The sequence below is a fragment of the Porites lutea genome, chromosome 12 (assembly GCF_958299795.1).
Source record: "Porites lutea chromosome 12, jaPorLute2.1, whole genome shotgun sequence".
Lineage (NCBI taxonomy): Eukaryota > Metazoa > Cnidaria > Anthozoa > Scleractinia > Poritidae > Porites > Porites lutea.
Window position 1 is genome coordinate 8,218,735 of NC_133212.1, and position 19,773 is coordinate 8,238,507.

The 19,773-nt window shown below is 38.2% G+C and overlaps 1 pseudogene; it reads left to right on the plus strand.

Annotated features, from left to right (window-relative positions):
- Positions 1-19,773, plus strand: part of LOC140953663 (tyrosine-protein phosphatase Lar-like) — a 111,313-nt pseudogene that overhangs the window by 59,074 nt on the left and 32,466 nt on the right.

Below are 19,773 nucleotides of genomic sequence, written 5' to 3' on the forward strand. Positions count from 1 at the left end.
GATTTAGTTCCTCTCTGGTGACACTTTTTTGTCTTATTATTTTGACAATAAAGTTGTTATAAAAATATATATATATATATTTTACCGTTATGTATCAGTACTGTTAAGGCTTCATTATTCATTTGTTCGCCTTACGGCATGATTCAATGTGACATGCAGTTAAATAAAAATATTTATTTCTTTGTGAACAAAAGAAAGCGCGATGTACAAGCGTGAACACTGTACTTAGTTCAGTACGGAGTGAATGTTGTACATGTAGTTTGTCGAGTGCGGGTGGCTTGTGAAGACTCTGGGGTTGATGTGACAATTGCTAGTTTCTCGAATGCAGTTTAAGGTTGACAATACAGCGTCTTAAATTTGAAATTCTTCTTTTCACCTTGAAAGTAACATGAAGACCTATGGTGCAAGGGCTTTCGCCACCTCTGCCTCTGAGCTATGGAATCAGTTACCTGATTACATTAGATCTAGCGACAATCTGACAACTTTTAAGTCAAAGCTTAGGACATATAATTTTTAAATATGCCTTTCAAGAATTTTTTATATATATATATTTTTTATGATCGTGTAAAGCGCATAGAGCTGTGCGTATGCGCTACACAAGTGTTTTATATTATTATTAATACGTGCTCAACCCGACTCGTTATGGGAATATGGCGCAGCTGCCAAACAAGACCCAAGTGCAAAATTTTACCGAGCATCATAAACTCATCGAGTTTCTTGACTTGGACGAGATGGATGTTCGGTGGATTTGTGTCGTCACGGACGATTTGGTTGAAGTCTACAACAAGAAAGCGGTTGAAGATGAACTACCCTCGGTGTATGTGAATATTCGTTTTGGCCTTTTTCACCACCTGCTGAGCCAGTTTACAGCTCTATGAAGCGTTAGAATTGCTGCAGGACTGTTGCCTTTATTTCGATACCAATTCAGTGGAGTTTACAAGTCATACCGGGCAACACAATCCACCTCTCGGTCAATTTTTAGGCCTGTTTGAGGGTGAACTGGATGGAAACGATTACATTAAAGAATTTGTATCAGATCACAAGAAATAAGGCTACAGAACACATCAAGAAAATGTATGCTGCAGAGTCTGAGGCTTTTCACTCAGCAGAAGTAAAAGAGGCTTTGGATCAGCCACCCGAAACTAGGGTCCCTAAAACGTGTCAAACGTGTCAGATTAAACCCGATGCCAAGAAGTATGAACTCTATCCCTTCGCGCAGTACTGTCTCTTGGTATTTAAAATAAACGCGTGGTCAACCCTGACACGTTCAAGATTTGGATACATGGAACGTGGAACAATTAATGGAACTGGATAATTGATTTTGTCTTAAAGGCAAAAAAAAATTGTTGACTATTGAAAAATAGTTGGTTTCTGGGCTAAAAACGAGTTGTTTTTCCTCCGTCCCAGTTTTACATAGGCTTTCGTGCTTATGAATAAATGACTTTAACTGCTTGTATTTCTGAGAATGGTCTTGTCTGCGTTCCAAGAATTACACGCGTGATCCTACGATCACGTGACAATCCTCCTCGCGCGATCACACGCAAGCCCTTTCCGATGATGTCCCGACGCTCTCCGAACTCTTCCGACAATCTCCCGAACCCTTCATGTGATCCTCACGCATGATCTCTCGGATTCTGGAGAAACGCGACCCCCCCCCCCCACCCCCACCTCATTTGCTTAAAAAAAACCCTATAAGGGACAGACACCCAACTTACGTATGTACAGGTTATTGCTGACCTTTGGTCGGTTTTGTCTTATAGTCACTCTTTTGTCAGAGTAAAAACATAGAGGATCATAAATGACGCCATGAACTGCTGCATATGATCTGACAGTAGCGGTACGATTTATTTCTAGGCACTCGTTCACGCTACCCTTCCTTTTTTGAAACGTCTTTGTTGTTAGTATTATTTGAAAAAAAAATGAATCAATCAATAGATAAAACATGAATAAATATTTAAATAATAAATATTTTTTTAAATAGATCAATAAAGTTACAGTGCTTAAGTCTTAACCATTTCATTCAACTTAAAACATTAAATTCACCTTGCTGGTGCTAGTCGACATTTATGCTGTTTTTCTCCACAACACAAGCAGGTTTTTTTTTACCTTTCTTTTTCTGTGGCTTGCTTCAACAACTACTTTGTATATTCCAATGTTATTTCTTAACAGCACCCAGTGCTCCTCCAGCCGATATTTCAGGATACAACACTAGTTCCACCAGTATATTTGTTGACTGGGGTGATGTTCCACAGCCTGATCGAAATGGCATTATACGAAGTTACACAGTTACCTACACAGCATTAGAACCTAATGGCACAACAAAGACTCAGTTTGTCCTTGCTCCTTCAACTCAAACAACACTAACAGGACTCAATGAATACACCAACTACAGAATCACAGTGTTTGCCTCGACTTCAAAGGGACCTGGAAATATCAGTGAACCTATTATTGTCATCACAGATGAGGACAGTAAGTTAATTCTGAGGAGTGTAGCTAAATGTCGTGGGTCGTGGGTAGTGGGTAGAGGTCGTGGGTCGTGGGTGTGGGTGTGGGTGTGGGTGTGGGTGTGGGTGTCGGTAAATGTCGTGGGTAAAAAAAGTATAGAAAAAAATGATAAAGTAAAGTAATTCAAGAAAAGAAATAAGTAGAGAAAAGTTCTAAAATATATGTGAAACGAAAACCTCCAACTCCTTGATTGCCTTTTTCGTCATGGCGTCTTCTTCGTCCTCCCAGTTTCTGTGGGCTCCCCTTTCACAACATCACTGTATAAAAGAGATTTTGCCGATGAAGATTTATCCATACCTGAGCTATCGCCGCGAAATAATCGAAACAGACGTAAATTATACCTGCAATTTGCAGAACGTATGGGACAGCTCTGATTCGCTGAATGAAAATAGCTGCTCACTATTTATCTTTATTCGATCTACAATTCCAATGATCAGTGGAGACTTTTTAACACGAAGGAATTCGATCACCGTGAGAAAGGAGAGCTGAAAAGGACAATTTTTAGGTATTTCATATTTTTGGATAGAAGTTTTAGGTTTCAATTACCTTACGAAAGAAGGGTATGTCTAAATGTCGCGGGTCGCGACTCGCGGGTAGAGGTCGCGGGTGCGGGTAAGTGTCGCGGGTAAAAATAAATCACCAAATTTAACCAAAAGATAAAATAAACAACAAAACAAAAGTTTCTTTTTTTAACTTTCTAACGAAGACTAGTCAGCAGCGCAAAGGAAGACTTCTTGTAGTTGTAAGCTTTTTCGTTTGTTTCCGACGCGTTTCGTCTCTTACTGAGACTTCTTCAGGGAATGAATACAACTAATAAAGAACTGCATATAAAACGCGTTTTCTGCGTAAGTAAAAATTCCGATAGAAGTGAATAATAACTTAACTATGCTGTAAACGGACGTTATAAGAAACCTCTTAATACATATGTTGTCATATTTGGGGAGCCATGCGATCAGCGCTAATCGTATGGCCCCCAAAAACGCAACGGAACTATCGACTCCATCAGGATAAAGAATCGATCGATCGAAGTAAACCTTGTAATATTCTTTCTTTTTTGTCACTCTGTGAAATCAGAACTGTGAATGAGAGTTTTACCCACGTGCACGGGTATTGTTGCCGTGATCAAGCCGCCAGTAACGTGGGAAAAATTCGATTTACGAGGACGGCAAGTTCTTTCGTGCCGCCGCGCCAAAATTAAGCACGAACGACGAATGACAACTATCGATTCATACTTTTTGCTGAGGAAGTAAGTACACGCAAGTCTCATAAAAAAAATCAAAGCTGTATTTCCGATGAACTAAATTATGTCTTCATATATATACATAGAAAACCACTTCTTTTAAGTGGACATGTCATATAAGCTGACACTGCGGACGCTTACACTGAATAAAGAAGGGGTCAAGAAGGCGAGAGAAAACATAGTAGGTGGTCAAGAATGTAGTTCAAGGGGAGGGGAGATTGTTTTTGTCAAAGAAGTAGCCACCTTTGTAAGATCTTGCTGGAGGACTTAATCATTTCTTCTTGTTTAATTTTCAAGGGCTCGTTGTTGAAAAACAACAAAAGTTCTAATTGAAGTATTATATGGTGTTCTTAAATGTAACAGCTATTTCTAACTCTTTCATGTCAAGGCCTATCACAGCGCTAAACCCTGGTTTCACTTGCCATTTTCAGGTCTTGGCCGCTCGGGGGGGGGGGAGGGTGGGCATTCTTGACGAAATTTTGATTCTTCCATTACCCAAAAATGAAGAGAAAAATGTAATAGGCATGGAGGAAACATTATTTAAGGCTGATCACTCGCAACATGGTAATTATCAAAAACCAACAGGCAGATTACGCATTTATGCCCCTAAAATAATTTTATTTGTCTTGGGTTGCAGAAAAATGAAAAAAGAAGTATTAATTAAAGTAAGTTTTTCAGTCCGATGGGGTTTCGGTTGTTTAAAGCGGGCACTGAATTTTTACACACCCTTTTCAATTCACTTCGCTGCTACATATAGGTAATATAGAGGTCAGCAAAGGGCCAACTATTGACTTTTGAAAAAGTCATGCAGTCTGCAAAACAGCTACATAAAATGACTACTTCAAGCTAAATTCAAGCTTTGGAGAGAACGTGAACCCGAAATACTTTTCTTTTCTCTACCAAAACTTGAACCTCCTCCCCTACAAATCCCAAACGCAGGTATCTCGGTTACTTGGTACAAATTTAACTAGCCAATGTAGTTTTAAGCATGTGGATTTTTCTTTAGTGACTTTTTCCTTTTTATCGCCCTTAGTTAGCTTTAAATAACTAGACTTCCTCGTTATGACCAGTGGACCCAAAAAAAAAGTATTGCAAATCTTCTTTGAAACATAATCAAATTTTCCTTTATTTTATTGATAATTTAATATTAAATTTGGTGATCTATGTTTACCCGCGACCTTTACCCGCACCCGCGACCTCTACCCGCGAGTCGCGACCCGCGACATTTAGACATACTCGAATGAAGGTGGTTCGAGACTGTATGTAAATTTTATTGCCGTACCGAACTACAGCTTTCTCGATTCTTTTTTGTTGTTGTTGTTTTTTGAACAAAATCTTTACTGTAACGATTCGAAATATCACTCCTTAAACTGAAATGACGTTTCAGTCACGAATGTTGACATCTTTGTGGAAAAGTAGTTCGGCCTCCAGTTTTTCTATAGCCTGCTTCAGGTCTACATAGTGCACAGAGTTTCTTTTATTTTTTATCTAAATGTCTTTTTAGTGTCCGTTTGTACTAGAGGATTCGCTTAATTGCTTTGCTGACCGCGGGGAAGGAGAATAGGACCGGTATGTACGGGGAGATTTTCGTTTCATGAATTCTACAACTTTTTGCTATTTTTTTTTAATTTTAATCTTTTTTTGGAAGACTTTTTTTTACCCACGACATTTACCCACATCCACACCCACACCCACACCCACACCCACACCCACACCCACACCCACACCCACGACCAACGACCTCTACCCACTACCCACGACCCACGACATTTAGCTACACTCAATTCTGAGGGGCCTTTTATGAGTAAATTCAATTAACAGTACCTAATGATCAATTAGTAAAGGGAAATTTACCATCTTAATCGACTGGTTTGGTAAATAAAGAAATGCCGTATGTATTTTAATTCAATAAGCACTAAGCCTTGTAAAGCGCTCCCTCGCTTGCCCAGGCAAGCAACTCCTATTCCCCTTTTCCGTTAACATTAAAGAAATTCCAAAAACCCTCGTTTCTCTTCTGAACTGTATATAGAATGGTTACTCAAAAAGAGATAAACAAACTGAGCGCACAGTTTTTAAAAAATACATCCAGCCATCTCTCACATCTTATCCTTGTTTGCTATTAAAAGTGGCAACCAGATTAACAAACCTTGCCAGGATACCATTATGTACTTAATGATACACACCATAGAAAACGATTTTGAGGCGCACTGAGTGTCTGAAACCGCGTTCTACATTAGCCTTTGTTTAAATAACCAGCCATACGACTTTTAATTTTACCTTTTTAAATACCGAAATCAATAAATCAATGTACTATCTAATGTTAATTTTCGGTGTTGTCAGTTCAACTATCTATCTTAACCTGAGCCTGCAGGATTTTAACTTAGAGGTGTAGTTAAATGAAAGTTTGATTTCCCTAACACAGATGCCTAGGTGCTTGTTCTTGTGTCGCGTTCAATTCTCTCCTATTCTCAAACTTAAAGGAACTGTGTCACGAAATTCAGCCAAATTAGGAAATTACAAAATGCCCGTTAAATTAAGACAACCATAAAAATAACCGCTTAAAACTTTAAAGGAAGGTTTAAATAACATAACAGAAACAACAGATACCACGGATGGGCAAAACTGAAGAAGATTGAAACAGAGTGACATTAGGGTTTTTGAAAACTGTTCTGCCTAACAGTTTTTCAAAGTTGATCCCTGCTGCTTGCAACGTCAAAATAATGCTCAGGAGGCAAATTTTTTTGTCTCGGATCTCTGATTTTGTCATTTACATGTAATTTCTTTGCTTACTTTAAGTTCCATAGCGATTGAGGGCGAGTAATTGGCAAAATTAAACAAAATGAACTGGACTGCCGTGACACAGCCCCTTTAAAACGCACCTTTTTGTGAAGAAATATCCTCAAGGAACAGGAGCATCATTGTAAAGGAAATATTGATAAGAAACACTCTAAATTCCCAATCGAGTGACAGGAAAGACTGATGACGGGTATTTCATTCTTATGGTTGGGTTTATGTAACCTCCCCAAATGACATGCATGATTGAAAGGCAAAGCATTTATTCATGGTACTTTCAAACTGTAATCATGATAAAGAAACCAAAGAAGGAAAATTTGAGTGCGATTTACAAACAGCTGCATTCTCTTTAATAATGACGGTCACAGTCAGTAATGCTGTTGAAGTCTTTGTCCTTTAATCCTTTAATATAATTTCATTACACCCGCTGTATATACTAGCTTAAACAAAGAGCACAGTATATTTTCTAATCTTGTCCCTAAGCATATCATGGCAAGGCCCATTTCCTTTCCATCCTCATAGTTTTGAACAACTTTGATTTCACAAGTATTGTATACTATACGCGTCTTAGTTGCATGTGTTTTAAAATGACTAATATCTGATACAATTGTCCTTTTCTTTATTGAGTTGTTACTTAATAACGATTTATTTTTGTGACCTTTTAATCTCTTTTATTCGACAGCACCTAATGCCCCACCTTCTGCCATCCAAGTATACAACACTAGCTCCACCAGTATATTTGTTGACTAGGGTGATGTTCCACAGCCTGATCAAAATGGCATTATACGAAGTTATACAGTTACCTACACAGCATTAGAACCTAATGGCACAACAAAGACCCAGTTTGTCCTCGCTCCTTCAACTCAAACGACACTAACAGGACTCAATGAATACACCAACTACAGAATCACAGTGTTTGCCTCGACTTCAAAGGGACGTGGAAATATCAGTGAACCTATCATTGTCATCACAGATGAAGACAGTAAGTTAATTCTGAGGGGCTTTTTATGAGTAAATTCAATTAACAGTACCTAATGATCAGTTAGTAAAGGGAAATTTATCATCTTAATCGACTGGTTTGGTAAATAAAGAAATAACTTATGTATTTTAATTCAATAAGCACTAAGCCTTGTAAAGCGCTCCCTCGCTTGTCCAGGTGAGCAACTCCTACTCTCCTTTTCCGTTAACATTGAAGAAATCCCGAAAACCCTCGTTTCTCTTCTGAACTGTATATAGAATGGTAACTCAAACAGAGATAAACAAACTGATTGCACAGTTTTAAAAAAAAGGAAAACATCCAGCCATCTCTCACATCTTATCCTTGTTTGCTATTAAAAGTGGCAACCAGATTAACAAACCTTACCAGGATACCATTATATACTTAATGATATACACCATAGAAAACGATTTTGAGGCGCACTGAGCGTCTGAAACCGCGTTCTACATTAGCCTTTGTTTAAATAACCAGCCATACGACTTTTAATTTTACCTTTTTAAATACCGAAATCAATGAATCAATATACTATCTAATGTTCATTTTCGGTGTTGTCAGTTCACAACTATCTGTCTTAACCTGAGCCTGCAGGATTTTAACTTGGAGATGTAGTTAAATGAAAGTTTGATTTCCCTAACATAGATGCCTAGGTGCTTGTTCTTGTGTCGCGTTCAATTCTCTCCTATTCTCAAACTTAAAATGCATCTTTTTGTGAAGAAATATCCTTAAGGAACAGGAGCAAAACTGTAAAGGAAATATTGATAAGAAACACTCTAAATTCCCAATCGAGTGACAGGAAAGACTGATGACGGGTATTTCATTCTTATGGTTGAGTTTATGTAACCTCCCCAAACGACATGCATGATTGAAAGGCAAAGCATTTATTCATGGTACTTTCAAACTGTAATCATGATAAAGAAACCAAAGAAAAAAAATTGGTAGCGATACACAAACAGCTGCATTCTCTTTAAAAAATGACGGTCACAGTCAGTAATGCTGTCGAAGTCTGTGTCCTTTGATCCGGTCAGTATCCATTACACCCGCTGTATATACTAGCTTAAACAAACACCACAGCATATTTTCTAATCTTGTCCCTAAGTGATAATGGCAACGCCCATTTTCCTTTCCATCTTCATATATTTGTAAAACTTTAATTTCACAAGTATTGTACACTATACGCATCTTAGTTACATGTGTTTATAATGACTTATATCTGATACAATTGTCCTTTTCTTTATTGAGTTGTTACTTTATAACGATTTATTTTTGTGACCTTTTATTCTCTTTTATTCGACAGCACCTAATGCTCCACCTTCTGCCATCCAAGGATACAACACTATTTCCACCAGTATATTTGTTGACTGGGGTGATGTTCCACAGCCTGATCAAAGTGGCATTATACGAAGTTATACAGTTACCTACACAGCATTACAACCTAATGGCGCAACAAAGACCCAGTTTGTCCCTGCTCCAACAACTCAAGCAACACTAACAGGACTCAATAAATACACCAACTACAGCATCACAGTGTTTGCCTCGACGTCAAAGGGACATGGAAATATCAGTGAACCTATCATTGTCATCACAGATGAGGACAGTAAGTTGTAAGGACCTTTATACGAGTGAATCCAATTAACAATACCTAAAAATCAATTAGTAAAGGGAAATTTACCATCTTCTTCGACTCGCTTGGTAAATAAAGAAATGCTGTATGTATTTGAATTCAATAACCACTGACCCTTGTAAATTGCTCACTCGCTTGCCCAGGCGAGGAGCTCCTACTCTCCTTTTCGTTAACATTGAAGATATCCCCAAAACCCTTGTTTCTTTTCTCAACTGTATATAGAATGGTAACTCAAACAGAGATAAACAAACTGAGTTCACAGCCTTTTGTAAAAAATCTGGCCATCTCTCACCTCTTACTCTTGTTTGCTATCAAAAGTGGCAACAAGATTAATAAATCTTACCAAGATACCATTTACGTTATTAGTAATACACACCAGAAAAAACGATTTTGAGGCGCATTAAGTGTCTTAACCCACTTTCTATATTAGAATTTGTTTTAATAACCAGCCATACCACTTTTAATTTTACCTTTTTAAATACCGAAATCAATGAATCAATGTACTATCTAATGTTCATTTTCGGTGTTGTCAGTTCACCTATCTGTCTTAACCTGAGCCTGCAGGATTTTAGCTTGGAGATGTTGTTAAATGGAAGTTTGATCTCCCTAACTAAGATGCCTGGGTCCTTATTCTTGTGTCACGTTCAATTCCCTCCTACTCTGAAACTCAAAATGCATCTTTTTGTGAAAAAATATCCTCAAGGAACAGGAGCATAACTGTATAGGAAATATTGATAAGAAACGCTCTAAATCCCCAATCGAGTGACAGGAAAGACTGATGAAGGGTATTTCATTCTTATGGTTGAGTTTATGTAACCTCCCCAAACGACATGCATGATTTAAAGGCAAAGCATTCAGGTACTTTCAAATTGTAATCATGGTAAAGAAATCAAACAAACAAAATTTGGCTGCGATTCACAAACAGCTGCATTCTCTTTAATAAATAAGGGTCACAGTCAGTAATGCTGTTGAAGTCTTTGTCCTTTAATCCTTTAATATAATTTCATTACACCCGCTGTATATACTAGCTTAAACAAAGAGCACAGTATATTTTCTAATCTTGTCCCTAAGCATATCATGGCAAGGCCCATTTCCTTTCCATCCTCATAGTTTTGAAAAACTTTGATTTCACAAGTATTGTATACCATACGCGTCTTAGTTGCGTGTGTTCTATTTAAGAAATGGTAAACGTGCAGCGTGCAACCATGGAGTTATGGATGCACGCGGGAGGTTGCTAAGCACGAAAGAAGCGTAAGAGTCGCACGAGGCGATAGCCGAGTGCGACTCTAGCTTCTTGAGTGCTTAGCAAACCTCCCAAGTGCATCCATAACTCCATGGTTGCACAGCTGCAACGTTTACCATTTCTTTTATAACATAATCAAAAGAGAAAAACATTATTTTCCATTTGCCTTCGGTTGAGTCATCGGTCCGAGTTCATGTATGGTGCCATCTGCCCGCGCGTAAACAAATCATGTTCTATGTTTTTCAAAAACTTGCCTTTGAGTTTTTCTTTCGCTGAATCAACCGTTCTCCGTCCTCAGGTAAATTGCAAAACGTTTTTCGTTGTTATTCTGAATGGCATCTGTCTACTTGCTCTTAATATTAGGGTAAAAACTTTGAGGGAACTGAAAACTATAGCTGCAACTATAAACACCAGTTAAAAAGACTCTAAAAAATAAGCTAAAACTAAATAAATGAAATAATTATCAAGCTTATTTATGGGACAATTTTTGAAATAAACGCAAAGTAGAAATGAGAAAATTTGACTGTAATTCCTTTAGAATAACAGGTAACACTAATTTTAAAAAGAAATTAACTAGCTTTGTATCGAAATCTGTCTGGGGAAATCCAGCTATGAACAGGGGCGGATCTAGGTGGAGGGTGCAGGGGGTGCGCACCCCCTCCCCCCCCCCCCCCCCTGAGATGACCTGCGGTTTTCTAATAACACTGATATTCTGCAAAAAAAAAAAACCTATGTGGTTTATTGGTGTTGAAGTAGAGCAAGAGACGAGTGCACCCCCTCCTAAAAAAATCCTGGATCCGCCCTTGATGAAAGTGAAAGTTGAAACTGAAATTCGCCGACACGCAACCGGCGCTGAAGCTGTTGTTTTTCGACCGTTCTTCGAACGACTGTTATGAATAAACACCGAGGAACAAAATAATACACACAGAAGTTATTTTTTGAAAAATTTATTTGAAAACCCAAATGTTTCTGTACTCAGATGAAATTCGCTTATTCCAGCGTTATGTGTCCGTTTAAACTCAACTAAAATTTTTAATCGATGCGATGAAAACTTCACAACAAAGCTGTCTCGAATTTGAGCGTGTTTCCTAAAATATTTGCTTTAATTTAGCATCAGCTTGACCAAAAAGTCAATAACACAATGCTAATTGATAATTTTCCTTTCCAAACAGACTTTCTCTTCTATAAAAAAACACACAAAATGTACCTCAAATCTTCGCTCGCACGATTTTCCTTCAGTAGATTCTAGCCGCGAGGAAAACAGTGATTCATTCATCCAGGGTAAATTTGTCGCTTGATCTTTTTTCTTTTTTCCTTCAAAACGACAGCTTAGTATTTTCTTCAACTTCCACTTTTCATCTGTGCATTTCATCGGTGTATTTTACCGTCAGGGGAGGAGATTTGTTGAATTTGCCTAAATTTTAATGGCTAGCTCAGTTTCTTAGCGTGCAGAGCAGAGCGCGCGATTTAGGTTTGTTATGTTATAAAATGACTTATATCTGATACAATTTTTATTTTCTTTATTGAGTTGTTATTTAATAAAGAATTATGTTTATGTTGTAGCGGCGGTGACAAAATGAGAAATGCTAGCGGCCACGAATGTAAGATGAAAATAAGCGGTAGTGAAAAAAAAGTGAACGAGATTTCCTCCATAAAACGTGTAACTAAGACGTTTCTGGAAGTTTCACGTTGTAGTCGTGCAAAACAACGGCAAAGAAATGTGCAAAAAAAGTGTGCTGCAGGTGCAAAGTTTTTTTTCTTTTTTTTTTTTTTTTTTGGATTTCAGATCTAGAACCATCTTTTTGTTGTTTTGTTTTTGTGTTTGTTTTTTTTGTTTTTGTTTTTTACTGCAAGTAAAACACACAGAAAAGAAACAAAAATTACACAGAATAAATAAAGTAATAACAAGAAAAAACAAATAGCGAATTTACACACTTACATTGCAATATACTTACAAATATTAAAATACGTTACAGCAGTGCTAATTCCGTATTACTATACTGTACTTAGTATGATCTATAATTAATTTTTACTTTTTTTTTTCTTTCTTTGTGGTGAAAGTAATATAAATACTCCTGGTAGGTGCACATATTACTAATTTATGTTTTTTGAAGTTAGGAGACAAGACTCAGCGAGGAAAAGAAAGGTTTCCATTTTTTTGTATTGCGCGGTGTCTTATTTTCTAATTGGTATATATGTCTCAGATAAAACAAGAAATTGTTGTGAATTGGGAAGCATTCTTTTGATCTTTATATCCAAATAAAGTTCTTAGCTATATGACAACAGAAGTTTATATGGAGCTTAAAGGAAGAGCTGTCTGGCGTTAGGCCCAGGGGCTATATCTGTTTTGATTGAGTTGCAAGATGTGCATTGACTTACGAGAAAAAAGTCAAGTCTGCATTGTATCTCGGGGTTCTTTTGACATCAATAAGGTCTAAGTCTTCGCAACAGCTATTTATGCCTTCCAACGATTTTTTGTGGGTTTTTGCAAGGCCGCCTTTTTTATCTTTCTCAACATCCAAAACTAAATTATAGTCCCCGCCAATTATGACCTCATCGCACTTAAAATCTGCTAACCGCTCAAAGACCGAGGTAAAAAAAGTTGGGTCGTCGTTGTTTGGAGCATATATATTTGCCGAGGTTAATTGTTTCCCATTTGTAATCAAGTCACAGATTATATAGCGTCCCCCAGGGTCGCAGTATGTTCGCGAAATTTGAAAGGTGAAAGTATTGTTAAACAATATGATAACGCCTGCCTTTTTGCTAGAGCAGCAACTGAAAAGAGCCTGATAACCCCATTCAGCTCGCCAGTCATGCATATTATTTTCAGTACAATGAGCTTCTTGAATAAAATATATGGCCATTTGTTTTTTCTGCAGCCAATTAAAGAATTCCCGTCGCTTGCTTCTGTCTCCTAATCCCCTAGCATTAATTGAACCAATTGTAAGTTCCATTTCTTTTGTTGCTGTGAAGTAAGAAGAAACTGATCATTTTCACCCAAAGAAGAATAGCATGAGAGATTATTCTGATTTGTGCAAATGAGATATAGAGTGTCGGTTTAGTATAGAAAGGTCTAAAAAAAGATATTTCAAAGCACTGAAAGTAAAACAAAACAGAAAAAAAATCGAAAAAAAGTATAAAGACAAAGTTAAAATATTTTCTTGCTGGGTGGTCGCTTTGCATCTGTAAGGGGTGACTAGCTGCAAGAAAAAAAGAATAGTAAATTTGTCCCCGTAATACAGTTATGAAACAGTTTCAGGATTAATGATCAGTTTTTTTCCTACAGGCCACACTCGCCGTCAAATAAATAACTTATCCGGTTCCGATAGACTGAAGAATGCAGGAATATTGTTTCTTCTGGCCTCTTTGAAGGTCTTCATCTGCCCTTTGCGTCTTCTGACAATTTCTGCAGGATAGTCGCGGAACATTTGGAAATCGGTTTCTCTTAATCGGTGCCCGAGTGAAAATATTTTCTGGACATCCTTGTATCTCAGAAAACGGGCTAGTATTGGCCGGGGCTTTCCATTCTTGCTTTTTCCACTTCGATGAACTCCTTGGATTTCCACGCTTCTTGCGTCGTGGAAGCCCAGTTCGCGTTCTAAGAAATCTCTTAGGGTCTCTTCGACATCTTCGGGTTCATCGGAGGAGCCATCTTTTATGTTCATAAACCTGATGTTCTCTCTTCTGAAGTAAGCTTCTAGGTAGAGATTTTTTGCTGTAAGTTCCTTTAATAACTCTTTACTCGCCTCTGCCTTTGCAGGTGCAAAGTTGCTTATTGTTGTTTTTCACCATTCTCCGGCGTTGCCTTCGCCGCTTTGCATTACACGATTTTACATTTTGTTTGAACAAACTTTAAGTATTATCGAGATCTTCACTTTTAGCCCTAGCTAAATCTATATATTAGGATTCCATTACACCCGCTGTATATACTAGCTTAAACAAAGACCACAACATCTTTTCTACGCTTGTCCTTAAGTATATCGTGCAATGCCCATTTTCTTCTTATCTTCATGCTTTTGTAAAAATTTCATTTCACAAGTATTGCACACTATGAGGATCCTATTTGTATGGGTTTTATAGTGACTCCTACCCGATTAAACTCTCTTGTTCTTTAAAGTTGAATTGTTCCTTAATAAAGATTTTTGTGTGTGTGACTAATTATTCCCCTTTTTTTGGACAGTACCCAATGCTCCACCTTCTGCCATCCAAGGATACAACACTAGCTCCACCAGTATATTTGTTGACTGGGGTGATGTTCCACAGCCTGATCAAAATGGCATTATACGAAGTTACACTGTTACCTACATAGTATTACAGCCTAATGGCACAACAAAGACTCAGTTTGTCCCTGCTCCAACAACTCAAGCAACACTAACAGGACTTAATGAATACACCAACTACAGCATCACAGTGTTTGCCTCGACGTCAAAGGGACGTGGAAATATCAGTGAACCTATCATTGTCATCACAGATGAAGACAGTAAGTTAATTCTAAGGGGCCTTTTACGAGTAAATTCAACTAACAATACCTAATGATCAATTAGTAAAGGGAAGTTGACCACCTTTCTCGACTGGCTTGGTAAATAAAGAGATGCTGTATGTATTTGAATTTAATAAGCACTGACCCTTGTAAAGCGCTCACTCCCTTGGTCAAGCGAGCAACTCATACTCCATCCTGGGAGACCCAGGGGCAGTCAGTCGGGTCGGGAAAAATGGCGGGACGAAAGTTTTCAAGTAAGGGCGGAAGAACCCCCCTGGTACTGGCTCTCACCGAACTATTTCCAAAAATTGAAGCGGATACCGGCTCCTGATTGGGCACAAAAATTCTTTGTATTATTGTGCCCAATCGGCGAACAGTTTCTCCTTAGTTCCTTTCGTGAGTTCGTACACGACGGCTGTTGTCTCGCCACACTTGCCCGGTTCGTTCACCAAGCTTGTGCGTACAAGGGAAACTTTTATTTTCTACTTTCCAAACCAGAAACAAAGCAACTACCGATGAATCGAAAAAACGTTTGGGTTAAAATCACCAAGGGCAATTGAATTTGCCCTAAGAATATTCTGTTTTTGACGGATCACAATTAGATGCGGCGGCGATGAGAAAGTCAAATAACTAATAACTTGACAAGGCAAAACAACAACTTTCCACGTGCATAACGCTTTTTTGTACATTTCTTTGCCGTCAACTGCACGAATACCCGTAAAAATGCCTAATTTCACGTTTTGTGAAGGACGTAAACAAGCAATAACAAAATTCATTCTCTTCATAAACTTGGATATAGTTGATAGAAATTCAGCTCTAGAAGAGTTCGCTTGCATTTGACAAAGTAAGCGAGTTGGATCAGATGGGGATTTTAAATCAAACTGACAGTTTCCTGACTGCGTGCATTTCTTTGGTGCATGAGCTAGACAAGCCGTGATCGAGACAATAGTTGTCATATACGAACGCACGAAAAGAACTCATCGAGATGTGTTCGCCGATTGGGCACAATATACAAAGCATTTATTGTTCCCATTCAGAAGCCGGCATCCGCTTGAATTTTTGGAAATGGTCCGGTGAGAGTCGGCACCCAGAGGCTTTTTCGCCCGTAATTGAAAACTTTCGTCCCGCCTTTTCTCCTGACACGACTGACTACCCTTGGGTCTCCAAAGATGCTCGAGTCATACTCCTCTTTTCCGTTAACATTTAAGATATCCCAAAAACCCTATTTTCTTTTCTGAACTGTTTATAGAATGGTAACTTAAACAGAGATGAACAAATTGAGTTCACAGCCCCTTCTTAAAAATCTGGCCGTCTCTCTCATCTTATCCTTGTCTGCTCTCAAAAAAGGCAACAAGACTAACCAAGCATTTATGACCTTAATGATACATACCACAGAAGGCGATTTTGAGTTGCAGTGACTGTCTTAAACCGCGTTCTATGTTAGACTTTGTTTAAATAACCGGTCCCACGACTTTCAACTTTACGTTTTTAAATACCAAAATCAATGAATCAATATACTATCTAATGTTGATTTTCGGTGTTGAGAGTTCAACTATCTGTTGCCTGCGGGATTTTAACTTGGGGATGTAGTTAAAACAAACATTATGATAAGGAGATGGAATCATAATGTCATTTTATTTCAAGGCATTTCCCTTTTCTTAGTAGTGTGCATGCGGTGGTTCCCTGGCCAATCTATCTTTACTATTTAAATTTTTAGATCATGTTTATATAGATTAAAGTAGATTGTAATTTTTTATTATTATTATTTCATCTGATAGATTTACCGTGTTTAAATAAAAATAAAGTTCAAGTTTTTTTAAATAAAATAAAGAGATCGAACTTGTTTAGTTCTGTATAAAAGACTTGTTATATGTTTTGCGCGGCCCTTCCAGATATTGTCATCAGCCCGTACTGGCATCCCTTTGACGTTTAGTTGAAAAAAATTACCAACCACCTCCCGGGACTCTGACCTGCCACTGTTTACATCTTATAGTGTTATCTTCTTTAGTTTGTCGTAAGTATAAATATTTGCTAATTTGTGGCGGATTTTTGTCTCCACCTTTCCCGAAGAGATCTTGATTAGTTGTTGTTGTTGTTGTTGTTTTTGTTGTTGTTGTTTTTATCATTGGTTTCAATTAAAAACTTCAAGCTTGTGGCCATTTATCCCAAACAGTTGAGATTCTTCTTACTTGGGTCATCTCTTCAGCGAACCAGTGCGCCACCACGCGGAGCTCTCGTTCGTTTTCGTACATTCGGTTTGGGAAGACTCGCAATACAATAAAAGTTTCAGTTCCCTTACACAGATGCGTAGGTACTTGTTCTTGTCTCGTGTTCAATTCTCCCTTTTTTTAAACTTAAAATGCATCTTTTGGTGAAGAAATATCCTCAAGGAACAGGAGCATAACTGGAAAAGAAAAGTATTGATAAGGTATACTCTAAGTCCCCAAACGAGTGATCGGAGAGACTGATGACGGGTATTTCATTCTTATGGTATTGTTTATGCATCCTTCCCAAACGACATGCATGATTGAAGAACAAAGCATTTATTCGTAGTACCTTGTCATCATGGTAAAGAGACCAAACAAACAAAATTTGGCTGCGATATACAAACAGCTGCATTCTTTTTTATATACAAAACGGTCACGGTCACTAATGCTGTTAAAGCCTTTGCCTTTTATAGCGGAGCTCTAAGCGCGCGCGCGCGGAGCCCCATAGCTCAGTAAATCTACTTGGTAATCACGTCATGACCGTAAACCGCCCGACCGACCGACTGACCGTCCGTCCGCACCACAGGCATACCAATGTAAAATAAGTCAATCAACAGGTATGGCAAACCAAATGCAACTCGAGGTTATTTTGGCGGCAAATTGCATACCCACCAGTGTCTTGTAAAGTAGAGACCACTAAAGAGTCAATAAAGACGAAAACGGAAAGCGAAAATTGTTCCTGTATCCGTGGTGTCTAAAGTATTAAGCTTAGATTAATTGTCATGTCCACAAATTTGGAATATAGAGCAAGACTGAAGACAGAGAAAAAGATGAATTGGGCGGCAGGCCTGCGAAGCTCAAAGAGAAAAAAAAACAAAGGACACATTTCTTTGTTGGAAGGACAACATGAAACTTTTGTAGCGGCGGTGATAAAATGAGAAATGCTAGCGGCCACGAACGTAGGGTAAAAATAAGCGATAGTGTAAAAAAAGTGAACGAGAGAACACCTACGAAATTTCATCCACAAAACGTGTAACTAAGAAGTTTCTGGAAGTTTCACGTTTTAGTCGTGCAAATCAACGGCAAAGAAATGTACAAAAAAAGTGTGCTGCAGGTGCAAAGTTGCTTTTTTGCTAATAAGACCTATTGTTCTTTTTCACCGTTCTCCGGAGTTGCCTTTGCCGCTTAGCATTACACGATTTTACATTTTGCTTGAACAAACTTTTAATATTATCGAGATCTTCGCTTTTAGCCCTGGCTAAATCTATATATTAGAATTCCATTACACCCGCTGTATATACTAGCTTAAACAAAGACCACAACATCTTTTCTACGCTTGTCCTTAAGTATATCATGCAATGCGCATTTTCTTATCTTCATACTTTTGTAAAACTTTGATTTCACAAGTATTGCACCTTATAAGCATCCTACTTGTAATGGTTTTATGGTGACTCCTACCCGATTAAACTCTCTTGTTCTTTAATGTTGAATTGTTCCTTAATAAAGATTTTTTTGTGTGTGAGACTAATTATTCCCCTTTTTTTGGACAGTACCCAATGCTCCACCTTCTGCCATTCAAGGATACAACACTAGCTCCACCAGTATATTTGTTGACTGGGGTGATGTTCCACAGCCTGATCAAAATGGCATTATACGAAGTTACACTGTTACCTACAAAGCATTACAACCTAATGGCACAACAAAGACTCAGTTTGTCCCTGCTCCAACAACTCAAGCAACACTAACAGGACTTAATGAATACACCAACCACAGCATCACAGTGTTTGCCTCGACGTCAAAGGGACGTGGAAATATCAGTGAACCTATCATTGTCATCACAGATGAGGACAGTAAGTCAATTCTAATGGGCCTTTTACGAGTAAATTCAACTAACAATACCTAAAGATCAATTAGTAAAGGGAAATGGAACAACTTTCTGCACTGGCATTGTAAATAAAGAAATGCTGTATGTATTTGAATTTAATAAGGACTGACAATTGTAAAGCGCTCACTCCCTTGACCAAGCGAGCAACTCATTCTCCATCCTCGGAGACCCAGGGGCAGTCAGTCGGGTCGGGAAAAATGGCGGGACGAAAGTTTTCGAGTAATGGCGGAAGAGCCCCCGGGTACTGACTCTCACCGAACTATTTCCAAAAATTGAAGCGGATACCGGCTCCTGATTGGGCCCAAAAAATGCTTTGTATTATTGTGCACAATCGGCGAACAGTTTCTCTTTAGTTCCTTTCGTGAGTTCGTACAAGACGGCTTTTGTCTCGCCACACTTTCTCGGTTCGTTACCAAGCTTGTGCTTACAAGGGAGACTTTTATTTTCTACTTTCCTAACCAGAAACAACGGAACAACCCATGAATCGAAAAAACGTTTGGGTTAAAATCACCAAGGGCAATTGAATTTGCCCCGAGAATATTGTTTTTTACGGATCACAATTAGATGCGGCGGCGATAAGAAAATCAAATAAGTAATAGCTTGACAAGGAAACACAACAACTTTGCACGTGCATCACGCTTTTGTACATTTGTTTGCCGTCAACTACACGACTACCCGTGAAAATGCCTAATTTCACGTTTTGTGAAGGACGTAAACAAGCTATAACAAAATTCATTCTCTTCATGAACTTGGATATGGTTGATAGAAATTCAGCTCCATAAGCGTTCGCTTGTATTTGACA